A 26,531-nucleotide genomic window follows, 5' to 3' on the forward strand; every position below is an offset into this window, starting at 1 on the left:
CTGATAGCTAAGAGAGAGAAAGGTTATAAACGGCTTTTGAGAAGGAGGCAGATTGAAGCAGAATCACGTGGGAAGGGCAGGCTGTACCATCACGGTTATGGGCTTTCAGGACCTCTAGGGATATTCCCCAGGCCCATCTGAATTCTCAGAAGGATTTCTAGGCTCACCAGAAGATAAAGGAGGGGGAAGGGCTTTTGAAAAGGAAAGCTTAGGAATGTCTTTGGTGCTCCAGTGGTTAAGACTTCTTCCAGTGCATGGAGTGAAGGTTCAGCCCCTGGTTGGGGAGTTAAGGTCCCACATGGCTTGCGGCCAAAAAACCAGAATATAAACAAGAGAAACAATACTGTAACAAGTTCAATAAAAGACTTAAAACTGGGGCATATCAAAAGAAAATGAAAAGCTTCAAGAGTTTCATAACTAAGATGTATTTATGGTTAAACCTGGGCTTCTCAGGTGGCTCGGCGGTAAAGAATCCGCCTGCAATGCAGGAGATGGAAGACCCCCTGGAGGAGGGCACAGCAGCCCACTCCAGTATTCTTGGCTGGAGAATCCCACCAACAGAGGAACCGGCGGGCTACAGTCCTTGGGGCTGCAAAGAGTCGGACACAACTCAGGGACTAAACAATAAAGACAACATGGCTAAACCCGGAGACCTGCATCTGCCCAACCCTGGAATTTCGAGGTAAACAAATTACATGCGTATCAGCCTTTGCTCACTTCACCAGAGAAACAAAATCTGAAGCCATGGGCTGTTAATCGATGTTATTGACTCCATGGCAACCCTCCAGGTTGCAAACCAAAAGACAAGAACAAGCAGAAGAAGAACATGTGAAGTGTAAAAGCCCAGTGCTTTCCTACCCTATCAGACGTCAATGCCCGAAGAGCTTACTATTTATCGACGTTACCTTTCGGCAGTTTTTTTTTTTTTTTTTTTCTAACGAGTCTTTACAGTATTTCTGTCTGTATTAGCAGCTGTAAAGGCATGATAAATGCCAAATCAACGACAGCATATCTTAGCACGCTGCTCTGTTGTCACGTGGGGCAGGGGAAGAGCGACACGGACACACAAAAAGAGGGTTTCGTGAAAGACTGTTCCCACAGGGAGGACACGTTCTTTGCCACATTGACCCACGTCAATAAGCCATGTTAGGCTGGATAAGTCATCATGCTTTTAAGTCTCTCTCTCTGATGGTTACTTCCCTGCTTGCTTTCTAATCTGCTTGATTCAGCTCTCCCCAGAGATTATAGGAAGGAAAGAATGACTACTAGCCCTAGACTGGACAGCAATACACAGAACCAAAGGAAGCATTGCAGAGACGCCCACCCAAAAGAGAATGAGCTTCCGAGAGCAGAAGAGCAATTCGTTCAAGCTAGGTTCTCTCTGAAACCGACTACGTGGTCTCACCTTAGTGACCGGTGGTGCAGGTCAGCTCAGACCCCGTGTCCTGCGCGTCTTACAGGAGCGTGGAGGCTGGCGCTTGGGGGTTCTTTCCACTCTGCTCCTCCAAGCTCTCTCTGCAGCCATCGGCGCCCACGGCCATGGAGATGAGAAAGCCCACCAGGGAATCTGGCTCTCCTTTGCCTTTCCGGACGCATTCAGCAGACACAAAGGCCGCTGAGTTCTCCGCTCGCCTCCAGTGAATCAACACTTTCTTTCCCTCGTTCCCATGCCTACCCGTAGTACACAGTCTTGCCAATGGTGACTTCCAGAAAGCAAGAGTCCAGGAGAAATAGCCTCCCTTCCTGCCCATCGATATCTTTGTCTTTTAAACTTATTTAACAAGGCTTGCCCCCATTCACAAAACAACCCAAAATTGCCCTTAAACATCTCATAGTCCCAGAGGAGGGATTTTTTTTTTTCTTCTCACTAACAACTCCAGGACTTGAACAACTTCTTCCAAGTGTGTTCTTAAGTGCGGGTGCCCTAGATTGTCGCTGTAAGGATTTTTCTGTGCAAACACACACCCTGTCTCACTGTGAAATCGTACACACAAGGCAAAGAGAATTTCATTTGGGTTCCAAGGACGTGTGCCCCAGAAGACCACTGACAACCTCAGTAATGGTTTCCAGGACAGCATTTAGATTGTTTTTCTGAGAATCCAGTTTTATTTCCTGGCTTGTCTCTTTGTTCTCAGTATGGGATATGAGAGAATAAGTCTTACTCAGTGTCCATTTTTTCACCTATTGGAAGTCTTACAATTTGGAATGAACTAGTCATGAAAATGTGGCCATTTCCAAGAAATTGAGTGGATGCTAGTACCAATTAGTAAGATGATGGAAGTAGGAGAAGGAATTTTGAAGTGGGGACTCTGCAGCTGAGGTTTTATCGTGGTAATTGGACACACTGGCAACCAAATGAGGTCAGGTAGACAACGCACATGCATTCTTCTCTAATTTCAGGAGAGGTGTAGGATTGGAAGTTACGGGTACATTTACAGCATTTACAACTAGGAACATGGATGAGACCACACAAGGAGTGAGGGCAGTTAGAAAAGAGAAAGCTTCCAGTGACTGAGGTCTGGGATGAGTCAACTTCAAGTTGGGAAGATGAGGATGAGCCAACAGAAGAGACTGAAAAGGAGAATTTCTTGCAGTAGGAAAAAAACCTGTGAAATGTGGTATGAGGAGAAGACAATAATACAAGAGAAAGGATTGATCCTGTGTGCCGGAGGCTAGTGAGAAGTCAAGACGAGGACTAAGAGCTGACTGTGGGACGTTTCTCTGAGATGTCCGGTAGTTCTGATGAAAGATGTGTCAGTAGAGTTTGGGAAACAAATGCCTAACTAGATCAGGAATGAGAGGAAGTAGAGGTTACATGCATCTGCTTTGTGAGGAGCTCTGCTGTCAAATGGAGTAGAAAACGGGGTGGTGGGCTGGGAAGGAAGGTGGGGCTTAGGAGGGGCTTATTTTTCCGGGAGTTTTTTTGTTCTAACAGGAGAGACGGACAGTTTACTGTATAAGATGCTGTCAGCTTAGTAATTTTTGATTAAGTAAATGCCCTCCAATGACTCTCGTGCATCATTTTTACTAAAAAATAAGCCCTTCTTGGGACGTCCCTGGCCATCCAGGGTTAAGGCTTCACCTCCCAGTGCAGGGCATGTGGGATCGATCCCTGGCTGGGAACTAAGATCCTTCATGCCTCCCAGACAAGAAAACAAAATATAAAACAGAAGCAATGTTGTAACAAATTCAATAACGACTTTTAACAAAAATGATCCACAGCAAAAAAATATTTAAAAAAATATATTTCTTTTCAGAGTCTTAAAGAAGATGTCTTAAACACAAGAGAATGAAAAGACCTACAAAGAATAAACCCAAAACAACTAAGAAAATGGTAATAGGATCATACAGAGAGGTAACTACTTTAAATGCAAATGGATTGTGTGTGCTAAGTCGCTTCAGACGTGTCTGATTCTGTGCGACCCCATGGACTGTAGCCTACCAGGCTCCTCTGTCAATGGAGTTTTCCAGGCAAGAATACCGGAGTGGGTTGCCACGCCCTCCTCCAGGGGATCTTCCCGACCCAGGGATCGAACCTGCTTCCCTTCCGTCTCCTGCACTGACAGGCAAGTTCTTAAATGCACCAAACAAAAGACGCAGACTAACTGGGTGGATGAGAATGCGCGTGTACGCACTTCCACTTGCCGCATCAGTCTGCTTAAGCCCCCAGACTGCCATGCCGCCCAGCCTGTGAGATTGTGCTTTCCCAGCCCGTGACTGCACTCAGCCCCCAGCAGTGGAAGCAGCACGTCCTAACCCCCAGACCACCTAGAAATTCCCCCAAAGTGACCACAGTTACAGTTGGTTGTCATTCAGGTGCTTAGTCGGGTCCAACTATTTGCGACCCCATGGACTGTAGCCCGACAGCCTCCTCTGCCCATGGGTTTCTCCAGGCAAGAATACTGGAGTGGGTTGCCATGCCCTCCTCCAGGGGATCTTCCTGACCTAGGGATCGAACGTGTGTCTCCTGCACTGGCAGATTCTTTACCACCAAGGCATCAGGGAAGTCCTATTTGCTCTCACGGTTTCATTATAGAATCAAGAGGAAAGAATGAAATCCTATTACTGGACCAATAACGGTCTCTGCTTTAGGCAAGTTTCATCACCGACCACATGTGGGTGAAAAGTGAGTGATCAAGTTTTAAAACATCTTTTTTGTCCTACAGTATGCAAAATACTTTGCTTAATTCCATCTTAATAAAACATCATTTATATCATTGTATACAACCATATAAACCACAGAAAATATAAAACCTTTTAACACCTTCTCAGTAAAAATTAGTTAAAATAGCTCTAACATTCATCTACAAATTAATCACAGTCTAATCCTGGTGGCTCAGTGGTAAAGAATCCAAGAATCCTCCTGCCAATGCAGGAGACGTGAGTTTAAACCCTCGGTCAGGATGATCCCTTGGAGGAGGAAACGGCAACCCACTCCAGTACTCTTGCCTGGGAAATCCCATGGTCAGAGGAGCCTGGCGGGCTACAGTCCATGGGGTCACAAAAGACTTGGACACAACTTAGCAACTAAACAACAACAACAAAACAAATGTAGACACTAGGTAACGGGCAGAATTATTTAACACCATTTTCCATACCTAAGGGAAAATTCTACATTGTTTGGCATAGTTTCAGTTCCTGCTGAAACCATGGCTTTGGACAGACCCAGACAAACTTCACAGGAGTCACTTTTGCTGGCTGGAGGGCTTCCTGCTGTTCTAACAGTCCTGCGGGTGAAGGAGGAGACAGAGGAAGCGTCTGAACCTCTCACTGCTAAACAGGGCATTCTTCTCCAGCCACTCAGGGAAGTCTCGTCCATTACCTACATCCTTAGCTTATTTACAACTCACGGACTTATTTTCCTTTCCCTGGCCACACCGTACCAAAGTGGAGTAGATGATGGTAATAGATTTCAACATCTGGACTCAGAGATCAATCCGTGGTTCCTCTCAAATCAGTGATCATTGTCCCATTTAAAAACTTAATGAAATTTTCATTTGTTTCTATGCATATTTTGATTTCTTGATTTATTCTGTGGTTTGTTGGAGGGAGAGGGTGGGATGATTTGGGAGAATGGCATTGAAACATGTATAATATCATATATGAAATGAATCGCTAGTCCAAAAAAAAAAAAAAAAAACTTAATGAGGCGCCATACAAAATTCTACTTGGATTTTTTTCCCCCTGAACTGGAATGAATCACTTCTCCTGCTGGTTGTTGTACCATCTACCAAACACACACATTCCCAGGCGAAGACCCTGTAGGAATGGCCGCAGTGGCTGTCAGGTACTGTCAGGAGAGTTGTTATTTTGGTTTAGTTTCTCTGTTGTGTCCAACTCCTTTGCAAACCCATGGACTATACAGCCTACCAGGCTCCTCTGTCCATGGGATTTCCCAGGCGAGAAGACTGGAGTGGGTTGCTGTTTCTTTCTCCAGGGGATCTTCCCTACCTAGGGATTGAACTCACATCACCTGCACTGGCAGGCAGATTCATCACCACTGAGCCACCTGCGAGAGGTCATCTTAAACCCTCAGAAGCCTGTAAGCCCACCTTACAACTGCCCCTTGAGGTGGCCCTCGGTCTCTGTGGGGACATTGCCATTGACAAGGACCAAAGTGCCCGGCTCACGCCCTCTTCCTCTTTTGTGATGACTCACCTCTCTCAATGAGGACATCCTTCCTTCAACTCAGATAAACATGTGTCTCCCGTGGCTCTTATAGGAGGTTCCTGTCCCATTCTACTCCAGATAGCCAGTTCTTTCGACAAAAATGGTAAGAATCTCACACTTACTTCTTACCTTCCAAGTCAGATTTCACTTCCTTCAGGGAAAACCCCCCAAAGCCTCCTAGGATCCTGATATGCAGACTGATGATTTAACTTGTCAGGTTTCAAAGTGAAGAGGGTTGGGACCAATGACAAAATGATGAGTCACCAAGAGAGCAGGTGTCAACCAAGGCTGCTGGGATGTCCAGCTTGTTCATGAGCAGTTGTGTGCAGGCAAATTTTAATGATAGGTTCTCCATGGGGAATAGAAAGACTGGTCGTAGAATTCACCAATTTCTTTTTTTTTTATTTTTTACTGTAACACAATTGATTTACAATGTTGTATTCATTTTAGGTGCATGGCAAAGTGAGTCAGATAGGTGTATCTTTCTTTTTCTCTGTTCTTTTCTCCTATAGATTGCATTGGGAACCTACACTGCATAACGAGTAGATATATATACTGTATAATATGCCATACAGTTATCTACTTTATGTATGGCACTGTGTATATGTCAATACCAGTCTCCTCATTCATTTCCCCCACGTCTTTCACCTTTGCAAACCATAAGTTTGTTTTTCACTTTGTTGTTCAGTCACTGAGTTGTGTTCGACTCTTTGTGACCCTGTGGACTGCAGTACGATAGGCTTCCCTGTCCTTCACTATCTCCTAGAGTTTGCTTAAACTCATGTCCATTGAGTTGGTGAGGCCATCCAGCCATCTCATCCTCTGTCGTCCCTGTCTCCTCCTGCCCCCAATCCCTCCCAGCATCAGAGTCTTTTCCAAAGAGTCAACTCTTCGCATGAGGTGGCCAAAGTATTGGAGTTTCAGCTTCAACATCAGTCCTTCCAAAGAACAAACAGGACTGATCTCCTTTAGAATGGCCTGGTTGGATCTCCTTGCATCCCAAGGGACTCTCAAGAGTCTTCTCCAACACCACAGTTCAAAAGCATCAATTCTTCCTCGATCAGCTTTCTTTATAGTCCAACTCTTACATCCATACATGACCACAGGAAAAACCATAGCTTTGACTTGATGGACCTTTGTTAGCAAAGTGACATCTCTGCTTTCTAACGTGCTGTCTAGGTTTGTCATAGTTTTTTTTTCAAGGAGCTTTTTCAGTTCAGTTCAGTCGATCAGACATGTCCGACTCTTTGCAACCCAATGAAGCTTTCTATATATTTCTAAATCGGTGACTCTATTTTAGTTTTGTACAGAGTTTGCCTAGCTCTGTGGTGTAGACTGTGACCCTGACTGACGCCCAGTTGCTGATGGGATGTGTCAGAGAGCGGGGAGGTAAGAGGGTGTACCTCTTACCCAGTGCTCCTGGGCACTGACAAGGGTCTGCTCCATCAGAGCCCTGGGTCACAAGCTGTGTCTTAGGCTTTGTTCAAGGTCCTAGGTGCTCGTCTCTAAGCTTCTCTTTTAAAATCTGATGTATCTTAAATCACAGTTGCTGCTGCTAAATCACTTCAGTCGTGTCCGACTCTGTGCGACCCCATGGACGGCAGCCCACCAGTCTCCTCTGTCCCTGGGATTCTCCAGGCAAGAACACTGGAGTGGGTTGCCATTTCCTTCTCCAATGCATGAAAGTGAAAAGTGAAAGTGAAGTCGCTCAGTCGTGTCTGACCCTCAGCGACCCTATGGACTGCAGCCTTCCAGACTCCTCGATCCATAGGATTTTCCAGGCAAGAGTACTGGAGTTGGGTGCTATCGCCTTCTCCGAAATCACAGTTACTGAGATGTTATTTGTAAAGTCCAGAGTCTGCTCAGATTCCACTCAAAATTCCACTTTGAAGATCCAATTTCATCAAAATTCAACTTCACAACTCCTGGGAATGAGGATAGGGAGGCAGAGAAAGACAAAGTCCCAGAAAAAGCCACGAGCTTCTAATATTTGGGTCAGAATAAAAAAAAAAGTTAGCCTTCAGTGTCTGTACTGGAAATAGAATTGGGCAAAGCTGATATATATTAAATTATATATGTATCACTAAGCAATGATTAGATACCACTAAGTCTTAATCAAAGTCGTCATTTTCTTTAATGGAATGAAAACCTGGATTTTAAAAGGCTGGCTTGTTAAGAGGGGGAGTACAAAAAGTGATTTAAAGTTTTAACTGCTTTGTTCTGAAGTCAGTCAGAGAAGGAGAAATACCATCTGATGTCCCTTAGATCGAGAATCTAAAAGTAAATGATACAAATAGACTTATTTATAAAAAAGAATCATAGACTTAGAGAAGAAATGTATGATTGTAGGGGGCAAAGAATAAGGGTAGGAGGAAGGGACAGTTAGGGAATTTGGGATGGGCAGGTACACACGACTCTACTTAAAATGGATAACCAACAAGGACCTATTGTACAGCACAGGGAATTCTGCTCCGTGTTCTGTGGCAGCCTGGATGGGAGGGGAGTTTGGGGGAGAAGGGAAAAATGTATCTGTATGGCTGAGTCCCTTCACTGCTCACCTGAAACTGTCACAACATTGTTAATCAGCTATACTGCAATATAAAATAAAAAAATTTTTTTTCAAAAGAAAAGCAGGCAAATTTTCCTTTCCACCAAAAAAAAAAAAAGTTTTAAATGTTTCCCTGTAATTCAGTAAACCTTTATGAAGTCCTTATCATGAATTAAGAAAACTCTATAAATATTTAACTTAAAATTCTGCAAATGAATACACTTCTTTTCATGTGGTTCCTTCCTCACTCTCGGGTAGACAGCTGCCTTCTTTAAAGCTGTGGGTGTGCTTGGGACCATTCTTTATGGAATCCACACTGCAGTAGTTACTTATGAGTCACTCCTTCCCAAGGGTGTAATTTACACCCTTCTTCTGTTCATCCTGAAGGCAACTGGTGGAAACAAAGTCTCTTAACACAGAATAGGAGTTAGCAGAGAGAGTCAAAGTGTTTATTTGGCTTGATGGCTGGCTCTAGGATGCAGACAAGTATGAGACAGAGCTGGAGTGGTGAACTGCATCTGGCAAGTCAGGTCCAAGAATTTCAATTATTCTCAGCCAGGATGCTAGAGCTTTGATCAGGGGAGTAAGACAGTTTGATTAGAATTTAAGAGCATGTGTTCTGGCAGCAATGGTGAGACTGGATTGGCCAGACAACAGATAGGGAGGAAAGTGAGGAAGATACTATTTTCTTGGGCTCCAAAATCACTGTGGACAGTGACTGCAGCCATGAAATTAAAAGACGGTTGCTTCTTGGGAAAAAAGCTATGACAAACCTAGGCAGTATATTAAAAAGCAGAGACGCCAGTTTGCAGATCAAGATTCACATAGTCAAAGCTATGGGTTTTCCAGTAGTCACATATGGATTTGAGAGTTGGACCACAAAGAAGACTAAGCAATGAAGAACTGATTTTTCAAACATGGTGCTGGAGAAGACTCCTGAGAGTCCCTTGGACTGCAAGGAGATCAAACCAGTCCATCCTAAAGGAAATCAACACTGAATATTTATTGGAAGGACTGATGCTGAAGCTGAAGCTCCAGTACTTTGGCCACCTGATATGAAGAGCCAGCTCATTAGAAAAGACCCTGATGCTGGGAAAGATTGAAGGCAGGAGGACAAGAAGGTGACAGAGGATGAGATGGTTGGATGGCATCACCAACTCAATGGACATGAGTTTGAGCAAACTCTGAGAGATAGAAGAGGACAGGCAAGCCTGGCGTGATGCAGTCCATGGGGTCACAAAGAGTCATATACAACTTAGCAACAGAACAACAACCACAGCAAGGGGAAGAAGCAGAGGGAACAGACTCAAGAGGGACTTGGGGATCTGAATCCCCAAGAAGCAGAAGTTTTTCAGGGAGGGAGAGAGAAAAGAAAGAGGAATTGCTCAGAGAAGGGAGGGGTTGGGGGAGAGTCAAGGAAGATCTCAAAGGAAAGGTGGGTATGGTTGCAGTCAGGTCTGCAGGGTGGATGGCAAGAAGCTGGTGACTTTATTTCCTGGTTCCATAAGGGGGTGGACAGTGGGTACAGAAGGCAGGATCTGAGATTTAAAGAGGATGGAAAATATTTGAAACCATCAGCGTAGGGAAGTTAGAAACTATGCTATTGCGGGGCTGTGTTGAGGGTTCATCCTTGGGAATGTTCCATGGGGTATCTGACATGTTTTCATGTGGTAGCCTTTGTTAGGAAGCTACAGAACCTGCTGTAAAAACACATCATATTTAGAAAAAGTTGCTTCTCTAGTGGTTCAGAAGGTAAAGAATCTGCCTGCAAAGTTGCATCAGTATATCTAATTCACTGTTTTTCTTTTATTGTGAGAAAGCTGAATTGGAAAATTGCATTGATAAAAGAAAAGTAATTTATAACCATCCTGAGTGATACAACAAATACAACAAATTGACAAATACAACAAATTAAAAAAACAAACCATCTGGTTGAAAATGTGCATTTAGAAATGCTGTTTGACACACTCCTGTTCGGGACCCCCTCCCCTGTAACGACCTGTGTCTCTCCTTCTCAGTGAAATTCACCAAGAAAAACCAATGCTTTGGGATTAAAGAATTTTAACAAGGTAACTTATTCCAGCCTGGGTTTCCAGATTGACCACTAAATGGACTTTATGACAAAAACAGTGAACTTCCCACAAACGCTTGTTCCGAAAACATTTGTTAGGCAGCGCCACCGCACCCCCCACCCCAGCTGCCCCCGCCCTCAAACAAGCCCCTGACATCAGCGATGGGAATGGGAGCGAACAGGCAATTCGACGCGTCCTGGTGTGGAACTCCGAAATTTAGTCGGGGAACAAACCCCAGTGAGGTCATGTCTCGCTCAGGATTAAATGGCTAACTCCAATTCTGTGATCATATTAAGAAAAATGCACGTTAAAATGCCCAGGAATTTTTCCTTTGTTTGATTCACAATTAAACTTGCACACACGTCATGTCTGCAAAAGGAGCGTTTCCCCATGTCAGATGCTTTCTCTGACTCTCATAGGATGCGAAAGAAAATAAAGAGCACGCTACCTTCTTCAGCTGGCTGGGTCGTGTACCTTACCACACCTCTGGAGTGGTATAGACAAATGTAGATTTGTGTATCCTCCAAAAAGGCAAGTCAGCAAAGCAGAAATAGAGATACAGACGTAGAAAACAAATATATGGATACCAAGAGGAAAAGAGGGGAATTGGGAGACTGACATATATACACTATTGATCACATCTGTGGTTTTTCCAGTCGTCATGGGCAGATATGAGAGTTGGACAATAAAGAAGGCTGAGTGCAGAAGAATCGATGCTTTTACATTGTGCTGGAGAAGACGCTCGGTGGTCGTTTGGACAGCAAGGAGATCAAACCAGTCAATCCTAAAGGAAATCAACCCTGAATACTCATTGGAAGGACAATTGCTGAGACGCCAATACTTTGGCCAGCTGATGTGAAGAGCCGACTCCTTGGGAAAAGATCCTGATGCTGGGGAAGATTGAAGGCAGGAGAAGAAGGAGGCGGCAGAAGATGAGCTGGTTAGACAGCATCACTGACTCAATGGGCATGAATTTGAGCAAACCCCGGGAGATAGTGAAGGACAAGGAAACCTGTATGCTGCAGTCCATGGGGTCACAAAGAGTCAGACACGACTTAGTGACTGAACAACACAAACAACCACATAAAATACATAACTGACGAGAACACACCACACAGCACCAGGAGCTCTACTTAATGCACTGTAGTGACCGCGCTGGGAAGAAGTCCAAAAGGGAGGGGATACACGGATATGGATGGCTGATTCATGTCGCTGGGCAGTAGAAACTAACACAGCATTGTAAATCCACTGTAGTCCAATAAAAATTACTTAAAAAGGCAAGTTTGTATCAAAAACCTTAACCAAGTTGCTCGCTATTAACTGCTCAGTCTGCACAGGTCATTGAAAGCCCTGAGGTTAAACACAGCCCTGCCTCCCCAACCCCAAATTATCCCAGGTCTGAGAGACATATTTTTCAGTAGAGCAAGTAAACATCAACTGATTTATGAAGACAATTGCCTTTATTCTCCATATGACATAATGCTTAATTGTTAGGTATCCATGCTTGTCTGACGGCTAACACAATCTGGAAAACTAGCCAGTTACCCAGTTTATAAATCTTTGCTCCAAATGTTCTGTGCTGTCACATGAGATTATTTCCTTTGGAAATGTGAGCCATTATTTTGATTAATAGGGGCTTCCCTGGTGGCTCAACTGGTAAAGAATCCGCCTGCAATGCAGGAGACCCAGGTTTGATTCCTGGGTCGGGAAGATCCCCTGGAGAACGGAAAGGCAACCCACTCCAGGATTCTGGCCTGGAGAATTCCTTGAACCAAATAGTCCATGGGGTCGCAAAGAGTGGGATGTGACTGAGTAACTCTTATGTATTGCATATATGAGTGCTGTGCTGTGCTCGGTCACTTCAGTCATGTCAGCTCTTTGCGACCCCATGGACTGTAGCCTACCAGGCTCCTCTGTTCATGGGATTCTCCAGGCAAGAATACCGGAGTGGGTTGCCACTTCCTACCCCAGGAGTTCTTCCCGACCCAGGGATCAAGCCCACGCTTCTTCTGGCTCCTGCACTGGCAGCTGGATTCTTTACCACTAGCACCACCCGGGAAACCCACGGCAGGTATGCCACATACGTATGAGTACTAAACCTTTGGTAGCAACTTCACAGAAATTGCTTCCATGCTTAAGCAACCCATAAGATAGCAATTTTTAAATAAAACAACCATATCGATAGACTTTCCCAAAGAATAGACGACTCTCACTATGAATCAAAGTTAACAGAAGGATTAGAACTGAAGCCTTCTAAAAATTCAAAGATCATGTACTTCTCAGTTAATAAAGGCAAAATAGACCACCTCAAAGAAATAGTCAACTTAAACTCAAATACTAAACTTAAACTTCATCACAGGTGAAGTCATTTCACAAAGAAATTGCTTCCATGCTTAAGCAACCCATAAGATAGCAATTTTTAAATAAAACAACCATATCAATAGACTTTCCCAAAGAATAGACGACTCTCACTATGAATCAAAGTTAACAGAAGGATTAGAACTGAAGCCTTCTAAAAATTCAAAGATCATGTACTTCTCAGTTAATAAAGGCAAAACAGACCACCTCAAAGAAATAGTAAACTTAAACTTAAATACTAAACTTAAACTTCATCACAGGTGAAGTCATTGCACAAAGAAAATGACCCCCATTCGGATTGTGTGCAGGAAGCACATGGAGCGATGGCTTTGCTGCAACGACCTGGAAAGAGAACTCTGAGAAATGCTGAATTATCACCCATCTGAACCAGGTCACAGGAGTCTTGACCCAAGTTTGAACCAGTTCCAACAGTCCGTCCGGTTTTTAAAATTACTGGCACTCCACTGAATGTCCAGTGGCCCTAAGTGATTATCTAATCTTGGGCAGGGCTCATCCTGTCATTTAAAGGTTTGGCTTCCCAGTTGACGCAGCGGTAAAGTAATCTACCTGCCAATGCAGGAGACACAGGTTCGGTCCCTGGGTGGGGAAGAGCCCCTGGAGAAGGAAATGGCAACCCACTCCAGTGTGCTTGCCTGGAGAATGTGGGCTACAGTCCACAGGGTTGCAAAGAATCAGACATGACTTAGCAACCAAACAACATATAGAAATAATAAAATATTGTAGAAATGAGATGAGAACAAGCAGGGGCTGTCATTCAGTTTGCTTTAGCAAGCTAGCCTGTGACCATCACTCATGTTTGGCAGAGACTCAAACGGAGGCAGAAGAGTGGGAAAGAATTACAGCTTAAAACAAACAAACAAAAAATGGTTTCAGGTATGGTCTGATCCAGGGCTGTAGGCTTGAGAAGCTGAGATCAGGTTAACTGGAATGAGGTGTCTTCTGCAATAAGCAGTCCTCTGGTTGGTTCTAAGTTAGAAGTACGGGAAAAACTTGGGGATGTTGCAAGTCAATGACCAGTTCTTGACCATTGTGGATCCACTGCTACAAAAATGTATTTTTCAGGGGTGTTTGCTACAGAACTCAGTGGTCAGAGGTGTTGTGTTGTATAAGATATTGGCCTTCGTTTGTATACTCAACCTCTCAAAACAATCATTACAACCTGGTTGTGGGAAATGTGGGAAAACCACTTTACAGACATGTGTTTCATGAAACTGTAGCTTCCATAACAACACTTAAAGCTGCTATTGTTGCCATGAAAAATAAGGACCAAACAACAGGGTTGGCCAAATATTTGAGCCTGTTTTTCCCGGCAGATACTCTGTGAAGGTTACTTCTATATTCAGTTTGATCCTACCCCAAGAAGCCTTAAGTAAATGCAAATGTTACTATTGTTATTTTATTTTATTTTATTTAGGCTAGGAAGTCTGGAAAATATAGAGGGAGCTTCAGAATGCAGGGCAGCTGTCTGGGGCCCACGAGAAAAGTTATGGAAGAAAATCTGAGTCATGAATTACTGCGTCAAGACCCAAATCCCAATTTTCTTCATGTTTACAGGATAAGTACTTCAGAGAACACTTCATGCCTTCCACCTTTCCTTAATCCATGGTTAAATGTTCCTTTTATTTTCCCCTTTCTATGTTGCCTTTCCTTTCCTCTTTGTGAAATGTATTTTTCCATGTTGTTTATGGACAGTATTAATGTTACCTACTTCAGTTCAGTCATTCAGTCGTGTCCGACTCTTTGCAACCCCATGAATCGCAGCACACCAGGCCTCCCTGTCCATCACCAACTCCTGCAGTTCAAACTCACGTCCATCAAGTCAGTGATGCCATCCAGCCATCTCATCCTCTGTTGTCCCCTTCTCCTCCTGCCCCAATCCCTCCCAGCATCAGTGTCTTTTCCAATGAGTCAACTCTTCCCATGAGGTGGCCAAGTACTGGAGTTTCAGCTTTAGTATCATTCCTTCCAATGAACACCCAGGACTGATCTCCTTTAGGATGGACTGGTTGGATCTCCTTGCAGTCCCAGGGACTCTCAAGAGTCTTCTCCAACACCACAGTTCAAAAGCACCAATTCTTAAGTGCTCAGCTCTCTTCACAGTCCAACACTCACATCCACACATGACCACTGGAAGGCTATGACCATAGCCTTGACTAGACAGACCTTTGTTGGCAAAGTAATGTCTCTGCTTTTCAATATGCTGTGTAGGTTGGTCATAACTTTCCTTCCAAGGAGTAAGCGTCTTTTAATTTCATGGCTGCAGTCACCATCTGCAGTGATTTTGGAGCCCAGAAAAATAAAGTCTGACACTGTTTCCACTGTTTGCCCATCTATCTTCCATGAAGTGATGGGACCAGATGCCATGATCTTCGTTTTCTGAATGTTGAGCTTTAAGCCAACTTTTTCACTCTCCTCTTTCACTTTCATCAAGAGGCTTTTTAGTTCCTCTTCACTTTCTGCCATAAGGGTGGTGTCATCTGCGTATCTGAGATTATTGGTATTTCTCCCGGTAATCTTGATTCCAGCTTGTGCTTCTTCCAGTCAAGCATTTCTCATGATGTACTAGTGATGATTGATCGAATGCCAATAGTCAGGATGAACCTTCAGAGTGATGAGTCAGAACTCTAAGCAGGAAAACAAATGCTTCCCCCTCATAGCAGCTTACCATTCCATGCTGGCCAACATCAACTAAAAGCCTAACAGTAGAAAGAATCTAGAAAAAGAAAGTAAAACCACTCTTCATTTTGTTGTGCTTCTCTTCTCTTTTCTGGGGCTTCCCTGTTGGCTCAGTGGTAAAGAACCTGCCTGCCGATGCAGGAGACGCAGGGTCAATCCCTGGGTCAAGAAGATCCCCTGGAGAAGGAAATGGCAACCCACTCCAGTATTCTTACCTGGGAAATCCCATAGACAGAGGAGCCTGGCAGGCTACAGTCCAGGAGATCACAAAGAGTCAGACACGACTGAGCAACTAAACAGCAGCTCTTTTCTGAGGCAAGTCTGGAGCCTCTCATTTGTTTCTGTCATTGTCTTTTATGGACTGAAGTGTGACCTCCCAGAAAGATATTCTGAAGTTCTAGCCTCTGGTACCTGTCAGTAACCGCACCTGATTTGGAAACAGTCTTCACAGATGTAACCGAGTGAAGATGAGGTCATCAGAGTCGGCCCTCAGCTGCTGTGAAAGTTGTCCTTCAAAGAAGGACCACACGCAGAGCGACGAAGCCTGGGAAGCCCGTGAAGATGCAGACAGAGACGTGGCCACAAATCAAGAAACGCCCGGGGCTACCGGAAGCTGGACGCGGGAAGGGAGGGGCTTCCTGTGAGGCTTTGGAAGGAGGGTCGCGTTGACTTCAGACTTCCGGCTTGGGAGCTGTGAGACAATAGGTTTCTGTTTTGTTAAGCCAGCCAGCTAATGGTGGGCGTTGCGGGAAGCTGATCAACATCCATACTGGGATCTGAAAGCGTCTCCTGTGTCCTTTAGGACTTTCTCCATCTACCTCTTCCTCTCTGAGGAATCTGCTACTACCTTTCAATCTTGGCAAATTGTTAGATGAGTAAATTCAGTGATTTCAAACCAGCTGCTTGACATAAATCAACGTGTTTTTTTTTGTTTTTTGTTTTTCTCCAGAAATGCCATTCTGGACATTAAACTTACTCTTAGGTTGTAACATATCACATTATCAAGAAGTGACAGAAATCTTTAAAAGTTGCTCTTCAGTTTTACATGGTACCTACAGATCACTAGATATCTTTTTCCTAGGGGTAAATCTGCTTTTATAGTTTTATCACATAAATCTGATTATACAGGCTAAAGGGAGCAAGAACATATTTGGAAGATGTGGTTTAAGTTATTTTGTTCCCATATGGAAACTGAGATTCATAAGACAATAAAAAACTAACAAAATACATATGTATATATGTATATATATATATTTAAGAGCACATTTGCATAAACTGTAGAGGGATATATGTATATATATCCCTCTACAGTTTATGCAAATGTGCTCTTAAATAGATATTTTCAAAGTTTTCATTTGTAACTCAGACCACATTTTAGACCTTCTGGTCTAAAAAAACACCTGATTTTCTGGTCCATAAATGAGGTTCTGCTTACACAGGATAAATAACCGCCCCTCCCCCCCTCACTCGCTCTAAGTTAAGCTCCCCCGACCCTGCCCAGGTCATCATAATACCTGATTGTATAGTTGATGTAACAGAGAGTCTCAAAATAAATGTATCATAGGAGAGGGTAAAATAAAGGAAAGGTCACTCTTCATGGAGTAGGGGGTCAGAGTGATTCTGAGCCACCAGGGAAGCCCTTTGTTATCAAGGAATAAATCCTGAATATTCATTGGAAGGACTGATTTTGACGCTGAAACTCCAATACTTTGGCCACCTGCTGTGAAGAACTGATTCATTTGAAAAGACCCTGATGCTGGGAAGGATTGAAGGCGGGAGGAGATTGAGCCACTGAACTGAACCAAAATCCTATTATATATAATTCCTAGTTAGTCAGCGTTAAGTCTCTCGGTTATGTATGACTCTTCTCGACCCCATGGACTATAGCCTGCCAGGCTGCCCTGTCCATGGGATTCTTCAGGCAAGAATACTGCAGTGGGTAGCCATTTCCTCCTCCAAGGGATCTTCCCAACCTAGTATCGAACCCAAGTCTCCATTGTGGCAGACAGATTCTGTATCATCTGAGCCTCCAGGGAAGCCCAATAAGCCTAACTTTTTATTCTTTGCCCCAAAGAAGTAAATGCCGTTCCTTGGCCCCCTCCCACCCCATTTATTGGGTTCTAGGTGGTCAGTATGAGACAGGCTGAGACCTGGGACCTGGAAGCCTTTGCTGCAGCGCCTGGGCATGAACACACATCTCCCGGAGCAACAGATAGAAAGAAACTATAAAGGGCTACAAATGATCCAGTGCAGGCAGATTTGGGGCAAATTATGAACAAGTTACAAAAAAGACTGAATAAAAACCAGCTGCCACTTCTGAGGTGTTGGAAGCAAAGCAGGGTACTACACGTGATTCCTACACACAGCACCAGGAAGGAGGTGGGCTAACCACCAAAGCCACCCTTCCACTTGACCCACCAGTCTGCCCCCATTAAGGCCCCACAGAGATGGAGCAAGGTCACCTTACCCACCCGATCCTGCTGCAGCATAACCCTTCTGTAAAGCCTCCCTGGAATTCCTCTTCTTAATTCCTACTGATTAAAGAGTTGAATAGGTCAATAACAAGTAGGCTACTTGCAAATTTATGATTTATAAGACATGATGCCAGTCCATAGGAAGTTAGTAAGCAGTTTCGAAGACAAGAGGTAACAAACAGGAAATAATCACTTAAGTTGTATTTTTATTTCAGTTATGTTTCCACAGTCAACTGAGTGGGAAACTGTCATGGAGGATGGTGGGTAAGCAGAAGAGGAGATGGAAACCAGCATGAATTCGAAAGGAGCTCCTTGTTGGTTTATTTCAGTTGGAAAGGTATCCTGTAAAAGGTGGATGTAAGTTGCTTCAATCGTGTCCGACCCTTTTGCGATCGCAAACCAGGCTCCTCTGTCCATGGGATTTCCCAGGCAAGAACCCCGGAGTGGGTTGTCATTTCCTCATCCAGGGGATCTTCCCGACTCAGGGATGGAATCCATGTCTCCTGCATTGGCAGATGGATTCTGTACCACTGAGCAACAAGGGAAAAGAGGACTTGGTTCTAACTTTGAGACATCTGTTCAAATAAGAGGGAGGGGGCTTACATACTCCAGATGGGAGGAAATAGCCCCGCATTTTTGTGAAGTGAGAAAGAGAAATGGTGGCAGCGAGGTCCAAGACGTGAATTTGGATCCCAAATGGCAAAACTTTTACTTGCCTGGCTAAGGACTTAAAGTCTTTTTTCAGTAGCCATAAACCTGCTAAACAGCATTTCTGAAAGGTTTTGGTTACATTTCTGGCCATCGAGGCAAATGAAATGGAGGACATGTCCATTTTTCAGATTCTCTCTTTGACAAACTCAGCAAAATTGCATGGTACTTTATACATTCCTGGTCACTTAAGTAGAGAAACTGCAGATCATTGAAGAGAGACTAAAGAATTTGATCATTCCCAGTGACAACTATGGGCTTTTAAGTATCTTTAACAGATGAATATGCTAAATGAACCCAATGAATTAAACTCAGCGTGTAAGGAAGACTCTGTGCGTCTAAATGAGGTCCATAATCCAGCCCAGAAAAGAAAAGTACCTGGGAAAATAAATTCCAAAGGTTTCCACTGGCCTCAATTACCCACGTGCTGTGTCAATCTTACCCAGCCAGACTGTAACAAAGATGACCTGTTTTCTACTAGCTGGAGGTTTGTGAGAAAGCACAGAGTGTTTTGCGGTAAACTTTCCCCCTTATCTTAGAGCTTTCAAGCCTGCAGCATTTTCTTTCAAGGGGAAAACAAAAAACCCAGAACAATTACCCCCATTCAATTATAAAATCGCCATCATCAGCCTTTTTGCCACTGACCCTTAGGACAGAAGCAGAATCAGCAGGATCTGCCTGGATCCAGTCGCCCTGTTTTACCAGCACAAATACTTTGGCAGATAAGTGTGTGATTAAATTCAAGGTGGAGCCTAAAAAAATAAATGCTTGAGCACATGACGGAACAGCTTTCCTGCTGTGCAAAGAGGCAGCTGAGACCGGACCGAAGTGGCCCCTTCCAGTCCCGGTCAGAGCTCTTAGCTTAAAGCTTCCCCAGGATGTCAGCACCAGACCTTGGATGATGGAGACAGTTACTGCCAAGGTTAGAGAGTGCTAAGAATACACACTCTGCCTTTATCTTGAGTGTGATATAACTAGAGATTCTAAACAGAGTTAGTCAGAGCCGTGTGTTCTCTGTAAATATTGAAGTAACTAGCTTTTAATGTTTTATCTACATACAGATTTGGTAAACAGAGATGTGGGTAACCTTCGGGGAAAATGTTACACTTGGTGGCAAGCCTAGTTTGCAGCTCAATATTTTCCCTTCTTCCTAGTGAAGTTAGTTTACGTATTAGTGGCCCCTCTGGTTACAAACCACCGCATAATGGAAACCCTGTAGGTTTACACCTCAGTAACATAAAGTGTGTGTGGTTTTTTTTTTCCTCGCGGTCTCCTCCCAGTCAAAAATCCCAGCTTTAGGAGCTCTGGGAGCAAACAAACAAAGACCCATGGCTTTAGGTGGTTGTTTCTCTTCCAACTTCGAGCCCATTTTTTTGGGAGGGGGGTGGGGGGGAGGCAAGAATACTGGAGTAGGTTGCCATTCCCTTCTCCAGGAGATCTTCCTGACCCAGGGACTGAAGCCATCTGAGCCACCAGGCAAAGCTAAATCATCTGCCTGCAAGGTGGGAGACCTGGGTTCAATCCCCGGGTCGGGAAGATCCCCTGGAGAAGGAAATGGCAACCCACTCCAGTACTCTTGCCTGGAGAATCCCATGGACAGAGGAGCCTGGTGCATGGGGTCGACAAAGAGTCAGACAGGACTGAGTGATTTCACGTTCACTTTCTCTTCCAACTTCAGGAATCTGGGCATAGGGAGAGTTCACTGAAAGCAGGCATAAGGTCTCATTGCTGGCGGCTAAAATTCATGTACAAATTATGCAAGGTTCATAGTTCCATCTAGACACAAATATTTAGGTGGCCAAATGATATGGCTTAAATACCCAAATCCTGTTACAGAACCCTTCTGAGGTCTTCAACAAGTGTTCTCTACTATTGCAGGTCCATGAAGAGGACAGAGGACTCAGTTGTTCTGCCTGTTCATACCTCTACAAATATATATATATATCTACAGAAGAGCAACTTTCATACTTTTTGGTAGACACAAGGCTATCATTTTTCATCACTGAGTTTTCAAATTGAATTTGTAGTTTATTTTAAACTGAAGACTTTAGGGACTTCCCTGGTAGTTCAGTGGCTACGACTCCACACTCCCAGTGCAGGGAGCCTGGGTTTGATCCCTGGTCAGGGAGCTAGATCCCACAGGCAGCAACTAAGAGGTCAAGGGCTGCAGCTAAAAATCCTGCCTGCTGCAACTAAGGCCTAGTGCAGCCAAATAAATAAATGTTTTAAAAAATGGTGTAGGATAGCGATTCAGCGAACATGTATATATGTGTGTTTATGCATATATATACATACATGATTCATAATGATTCATATACGATTCCGCAAATATTAATAGATATGTATATGTATCTAGGTATACATATATGATTCAGCAAACATGCGTGCTTATTCACTCAGGCATATCTGATTCTTTGCGACCCCGTGGACTGTAGCCCAACAGGCTCCTCTGTCCATGGGGATTCTCCAGGCAAGAATGCTGGAGTGGGTTGCCATTTCCTCCTCCAGAAGATTGTCCAGATCAAATCTGGGTCTCCTATGTTGCAGACAGATTCTTTACCATCTGAGCTACCAGGGATTCAGCAAATATATATACATATATATATGTATATGTATATGTATTCAGCAAATACTTGTTAAAAAAACTGAAGACTTTTACTGAACCATATTAAGATCTATACATTTTAAATAATTCAAGAACATGGACCTAAAATTGGCCATTGAGCAAAGGTACAATGACAGGCCTGGCAGAATCCCATGAACAGACAACCAATAAAATGTTGGTGACAAAGACAGGGATCACGCCTCCTCCCTGAGCTTTTACTAAAGCCCCAAGTAGGAAAAAAAAGAAAAAAAGCACTTGACTTCATTTGATTTCTTTTCATAGCAGCCACTAATAACTTCGAATACCGCCACAAAGGACCATCCAGTTTATTCATAAATTAGAAGTGGTCCTGTCTTTCACGTTTAGAAATAATGCAGCATCCAGCAGAGGCTGTCACTTTGCTTCTGTTCTCACAGAGGACCAAATTCACTAGATGAGTCACTCACAGAATTAACCTTTTTAATGAAATCCAGTCCCCTGAGAATGTCAGCATTTCTAAAGTGCCAGTCCGCCACGTATTTGCTGTCTCATGTTCATTCCCCCCAGACTCATAAGGGCTTCCCTGGTGGCTGAGACGGTAAAGAATCTGCCTGCAATGCGGGAGACCTGGGTTCCATCCCTGGGTCAGGAAGATCCCCTGGAGGAGAGAATGGCAACCCACTCCAGTATTCTTGCCTGGAGAATCCCACGGACAGAGGAGCCTGGTGGTCTGCAGTCCATGAGATCCCAAAGAGTCGGACACGACTGAGTGACTAACACACTCACAGACACACACTCTTAAGAGCTGTGTATCTCAGCCATCACTGACCAATTTAAAGAGAAACACAAGTCTGGCGGTGGTGAAGTGCCTTGGCCCACATATTCTGCTGGTTCCCAAACCTGACTGTGGGTGTGAATCACCTGCAGGCTTTGTTAGATGCACTGGGCTCCCTCCCCAGAGCCGATGGGGACTGGCTGGGACCTCGGATGCTCTGCTGCAGAGCTTGCTCCTGGACACATGTCTCCTCCAGCAACAGAATACAAGAAACTGCTCGGAACTAAAATCAACAGTGTGCATGGGCAGTGGGGGCAAAGTCTGGACTGCAGGGACACAAAGAGACCAAAACCCCCAACTGGCCCCTCTGAAGATCCAGGCGCAAAACCTTGAGTGTCTCCTGCACACAGTACCACTTCAGAGGCTGGGCCAAACACCTAAACCACCCTGACTTGACCCCTGGACACACTCCTACCCACCACCTCAAATAAGGAACCGGCCCACCTTGGGGAGCGAGCAGACAAGGGCATCTATTGCTTGTTCTCACTCCCTCCTGCCACAGGAGGGACCCCAATAAAACCCCACCTGAGCTTCCTGTCCAGCCTCAACTTCTATTGATTCAGGAGGCCAAGAACCCTGGCTGCTGACAGACTCGGAAGAGCTGAGATGGAGCCTGAGAGTTTGCATCTTTTACAAGTTCTATTTTACTGATGCTTTTGAACTGTGATGCCAAAGAAGACTCTTGAGAGTCCCTTGGACTGCAAGGAGATCCAATCAGTCCATCCTAAAGGAAATCAGTCCTGGATATTCACTGGAAGGACTGAGGCTGAAGCCGAAGCTCCAATAATATGGCCACGTGATGCAAAGAGCTGACTCATTGGAAAAGACCCTGATGCTGGGAAAGATTTAAGGTGGGTGGAGAAGGGGATGACAGAGAATGAGATGGTCGGATGGCATCACTGACTCAATATACATGAGTCTGAGCAAACTCCGGGAGATGTGGAGGACAGGGAAGCCTGGCGTGCTGCAGTCTATGGGTTCACAAAGAGTCAGCTACTGAAAAACAACAAACAAGAAGTTCTCACCTGATCTGAACTCTGTTAGAGCCAGTCCACACTTTGAGAACCTCAAACGTAAGTCACAAAAGGCATCAGGGGCAGAACCTGGATTAAAACCGAGGTCTGTCTGATTCTATGGTACAAATTGCCCACTGAGAAGGTAGCTGTCATCCTCTGAAGACTTCTCTCTTGCAGAGATCGAGGACAAGGAGGAGGAGACATGTGGTATTCGAGAGAGACGTGGATATGGAAGTGACACCCTGGGATGTGGGTTGCCTTGTCTGCCTTGTATCACTTGACCGACCTGATCCTTAATGTTTCCACCGATATCCTTAAGAATTCTATGAGTAATGTTACTCAGCCATAAAAAGGAAGGCACGTGAGCCAGTTCTAATGACGCAGATGAACCTAGAGTGTATTATACAGAGCGAAGTAAGTCAAAAAGAGAAAAACAAATTTCTTATATCAAAGCATACATATGAAATCTAGGAAGATGGCACCAATGAATCTATCTACAGGGCAGCAATGGAGTTGCAGATACAGAGAAGACACTTGTGGACACAGTGGGGGAAGGAGAGGGTGGACAAGTGAGAGGAGCGTGGAAGCATAGACAGTAATATATGTAAAAGAGACGGCTGGTGGGGGCGTTGCGGTATAGCAGAGGGAGCTCAAATAGGTGTTCTCTGACCACCAAGATGTGTGGGAGGGAGGTTCAAGAGGGAGGGGACATGTGTATCCCTCTGGCTGACTCATGCTGATGTATGGCAGAAGCCAACACAATATTGTAAAGCATTTATCCTCCAATTAAAACTAAAATTTTTTTAAATGTCAAAAAAAAAAAAAAGAATTCTGCTACTTTATTCTCACTGATCTCACAGAGTTGTTTTGAAGATAAAACGTGATTATTGTTGTAATAGATTTGTCTAAACTTTGACGTGCTACCACAGATCTTTTTGTTATTTTCGTTAGGGATCAAATCAGGAAAAGAGTAAAAACAAACAAAACAAGAAAAACAAAAAGAGGCGACTGAAGGATCTGGTCTTTAGTTTAAAAGCTGAGAGTACGTAAAAGGAAATACCACGCACGACAAAGAGGTTTATTGGAACCCTTAGCAGCTCAGGGTCTTTAAGACGAGTGCACTGAAGGTCCTGAGGATTGGGCAGCTGCCAAACGTGTCCAACGGTGGATTTCTTTTCAGCTTAAAATATGAACATCCTATTTCTTCAAGAGACATTCTTGTGATGAGTGCCAGAAAATGATTAATTATTGGAGGTGCTAGTGGTAAAGAACCTGCCTGCCAATGCCAGAGACATAAGAGACCTGGGTCGGGAAGATCCCCTGGAGGAGGGCATGGCAGCCCACTCCAGTGTTCTTGCCTGGAGAGCCCCATGGACAGAGGAGCCTGGCGGGATACCCTTCATGGGGTCACAAAGAGTTGGTTGGACACAACTGCAGCGACTTAGCACAGGACAAGCTATTTTCCAGTAGCATAGCACATTTTCAAGTAATTAGTTTTGAATAGTAAAAATGTAATGCTAACAGCTGTCTTTAAAATATATATGTATTTTTTCATTCAGGGACTACTGAAAATATTTTACTCTTAAAAACACAATTCCATTACACTGATCCTTGTCTCTATCAGCTGCTCTTCTTCAAAATATAAATTTGACTTCATCTGTAATAAATGAAATACAGGATTTGCTATGCAGTGAGTAGTTAACACAGGTGACTTCATATAACTGTTATTCTTAATTATTGCATTTGCTAAAAATTTTGTTTGGGTATTTCTGTAACATACTGTGGAAAAATCCCAAACATTTTGGCCAATGCAATAATTTTAATGCAAGAGTGAAAACTAAAGGCAGCTTCTACTTTTTCCATGAAAACTCCCATTGGAAATATTTGCATACCATGAGCAGTAACTTCTAACTATTGAGGTTAATATTCACTGGCAGAAAAAGAAAGGGGTCTATTTTATACTGAATAATTAGAGACTTCAAGCTGTAAACTAAAAAATCTGTCAAGGCCCACTGGGGTCTACATTTATTTATGCTTTTTTCCCTCAAACAAATGACCTGTTTGGTATTAGTTCAATATTTGGTATTAAAGCCTGCAGATTTCCATTTGTCATTAGGAACATAAAGAATGACTGTATTTTTCCCCATCAATGAAATATTACTTTCCTTAGATTGGATATTATACTTGCTCAGTGGAGTGAAATCCTTGTTGATTTATGGTGCTAAAATTCTTTTTGTGTTTATTAACTTTTGATGAAAATGACAAATCCATGTGCCGGTGAGGCTGGGGTTCTGCCCGTTAAATAGAGTACAGATATCTTCTTTTCTGTTTCTGATTTGCCGTTTTTCTATCCTTTGAATGTCTTTGATAGAGAAAGTACAATTTAATGCTTGGCGTGCAAAAGAGAATTCTTCAAAGAAGCCAATAAACAGAGAGCAGAGAACAGGGTCTGGGGGCAGCGTTTGAGTCCGTTGTCTCAGTGCCTGCACATTTCTCAGGTTTCACTTGGAGTTGCGTGCAAAGGTTTCTCGAATGTTGGGTGAACCATCCAAATTACGTGTTAATATTATTCAGAGTTCCTAGTAAGCACACAGATATGAATTTATGGGGAAAGGGCTGATGCTAAAGCTGAAACTCCAGTCCTTTGGCCACCTCATGCGAAGAGTTGACTCGTTGGAAAAGACTCTGATGCTGGGAGGGATTGGGGGCAGGAGGAGAAGGGGACGACAGAGGATGAGATGGCTGGATGGCTTCACTGACTCGATGGACGTGAGTCTGAGTGAACTCCAGGAGTTGGTGATGGACAGGGAGGCCTGGCGTGCTGCGATTCATGGGGTCGCAAAGAGTCGGACACGACTGAGCGACTGAACTGAACTGAACTGAATGGGGTTCATTAGAGCACATGGATTAGTGGTTAAACACATCCTATAGAGAAAGAAAGCCTGCCTGGTCCAAAGTCAGCTATTCCATTTACTACTAATAGCTGTGTGACCTTGGGGACATTTCATGGCTTCTCTGAGCCCCTGTTTTCTTCTCTGTAAAAATGAGCTTTCTCATGGGGGTAGAAGAATGAATGCTTGTAAAACCTTTAGAACAATGCACACACGTAGTTAACACCCTGTGTTTTTATTGTTAAATAAAAATCAGTGAGTAAAGTGAATTAACTCTTTTAGCTTAACTGTAGAAGCTATCACAGCATTGTAAAGGAACTATACTCCAAGAAAATTTTTGAGTCATATATATACCAATATTAGTACATATAAAACAGATAATCAACAAGGATTTACTGTATAGCAAAGGAGGTCTACTCAGCATTCTCTAATAACCTTTAGGAAAAGAACCCAAAGATGAATAGATATATGTGAGTGAACCAAATTCTGTGCACCTACAGCAAACACAACATTGTCATCAAGTTAATAAAAAGTTAAATCAAAAACAAAGAAGAAAAGAAAGCAGGGAGTAAATTGAAAATACTATTTCCGCTGTGAAATGACACATGCTCCTCTGCTGTTGGCAGGCGAAACATTGCGTAAGTTTCCCCTCTTTGGGAAACTCAGCAGAAACATCCG

General features: G+C 43.8%; 1 protein-coding gene across 3 annotated transcripts in view; it reads right to left on the minus strand.

The window, feature by feature from the left end:
- Window positions 1–26,531, minus strand: part of KCNJ16 (potassium inwardly rectifying channel subfamily J member 16) — a 66,716-nt gene that overhangs the window by 28,794 nt on the left and 11,391 nt on the right. For 2 of the 3 annotated variants that reach the window (XM_070774173.1, XM_070774174.1), the window contains exon 1: window positions 1,406–3,094. The exons of the other annotated variant lie outside the window; for it this stretch is intronic. The gene's annotated coding sequence lies outside the window, so the exon portion shown is untranslated. Of the gene's footprint in view, window positions 1–1,405; window positions 3,095–26,531 lie in introns of those variants that run through there. 3 annotated transcript variants of the gene reach the window in all.

This window comes from Bos indicus, chromosome 19 (assembly GCF_029378745.1).
Source record: "Bos indicus isolate NIAB-ARS_2022 breed Sahiwal x Tharparkar chromosome 19, NIAB-ARS_B.indTharparkar_mat_pri_1.0, whole genome shotgun sequence".
Classification (NCBI taxonomy): domain Eukaryota; kingdom Metazoa; phylum Chordata; class Mammalia; order Artiodactyla; family Bovidae; genus Bos; species Bos indicus.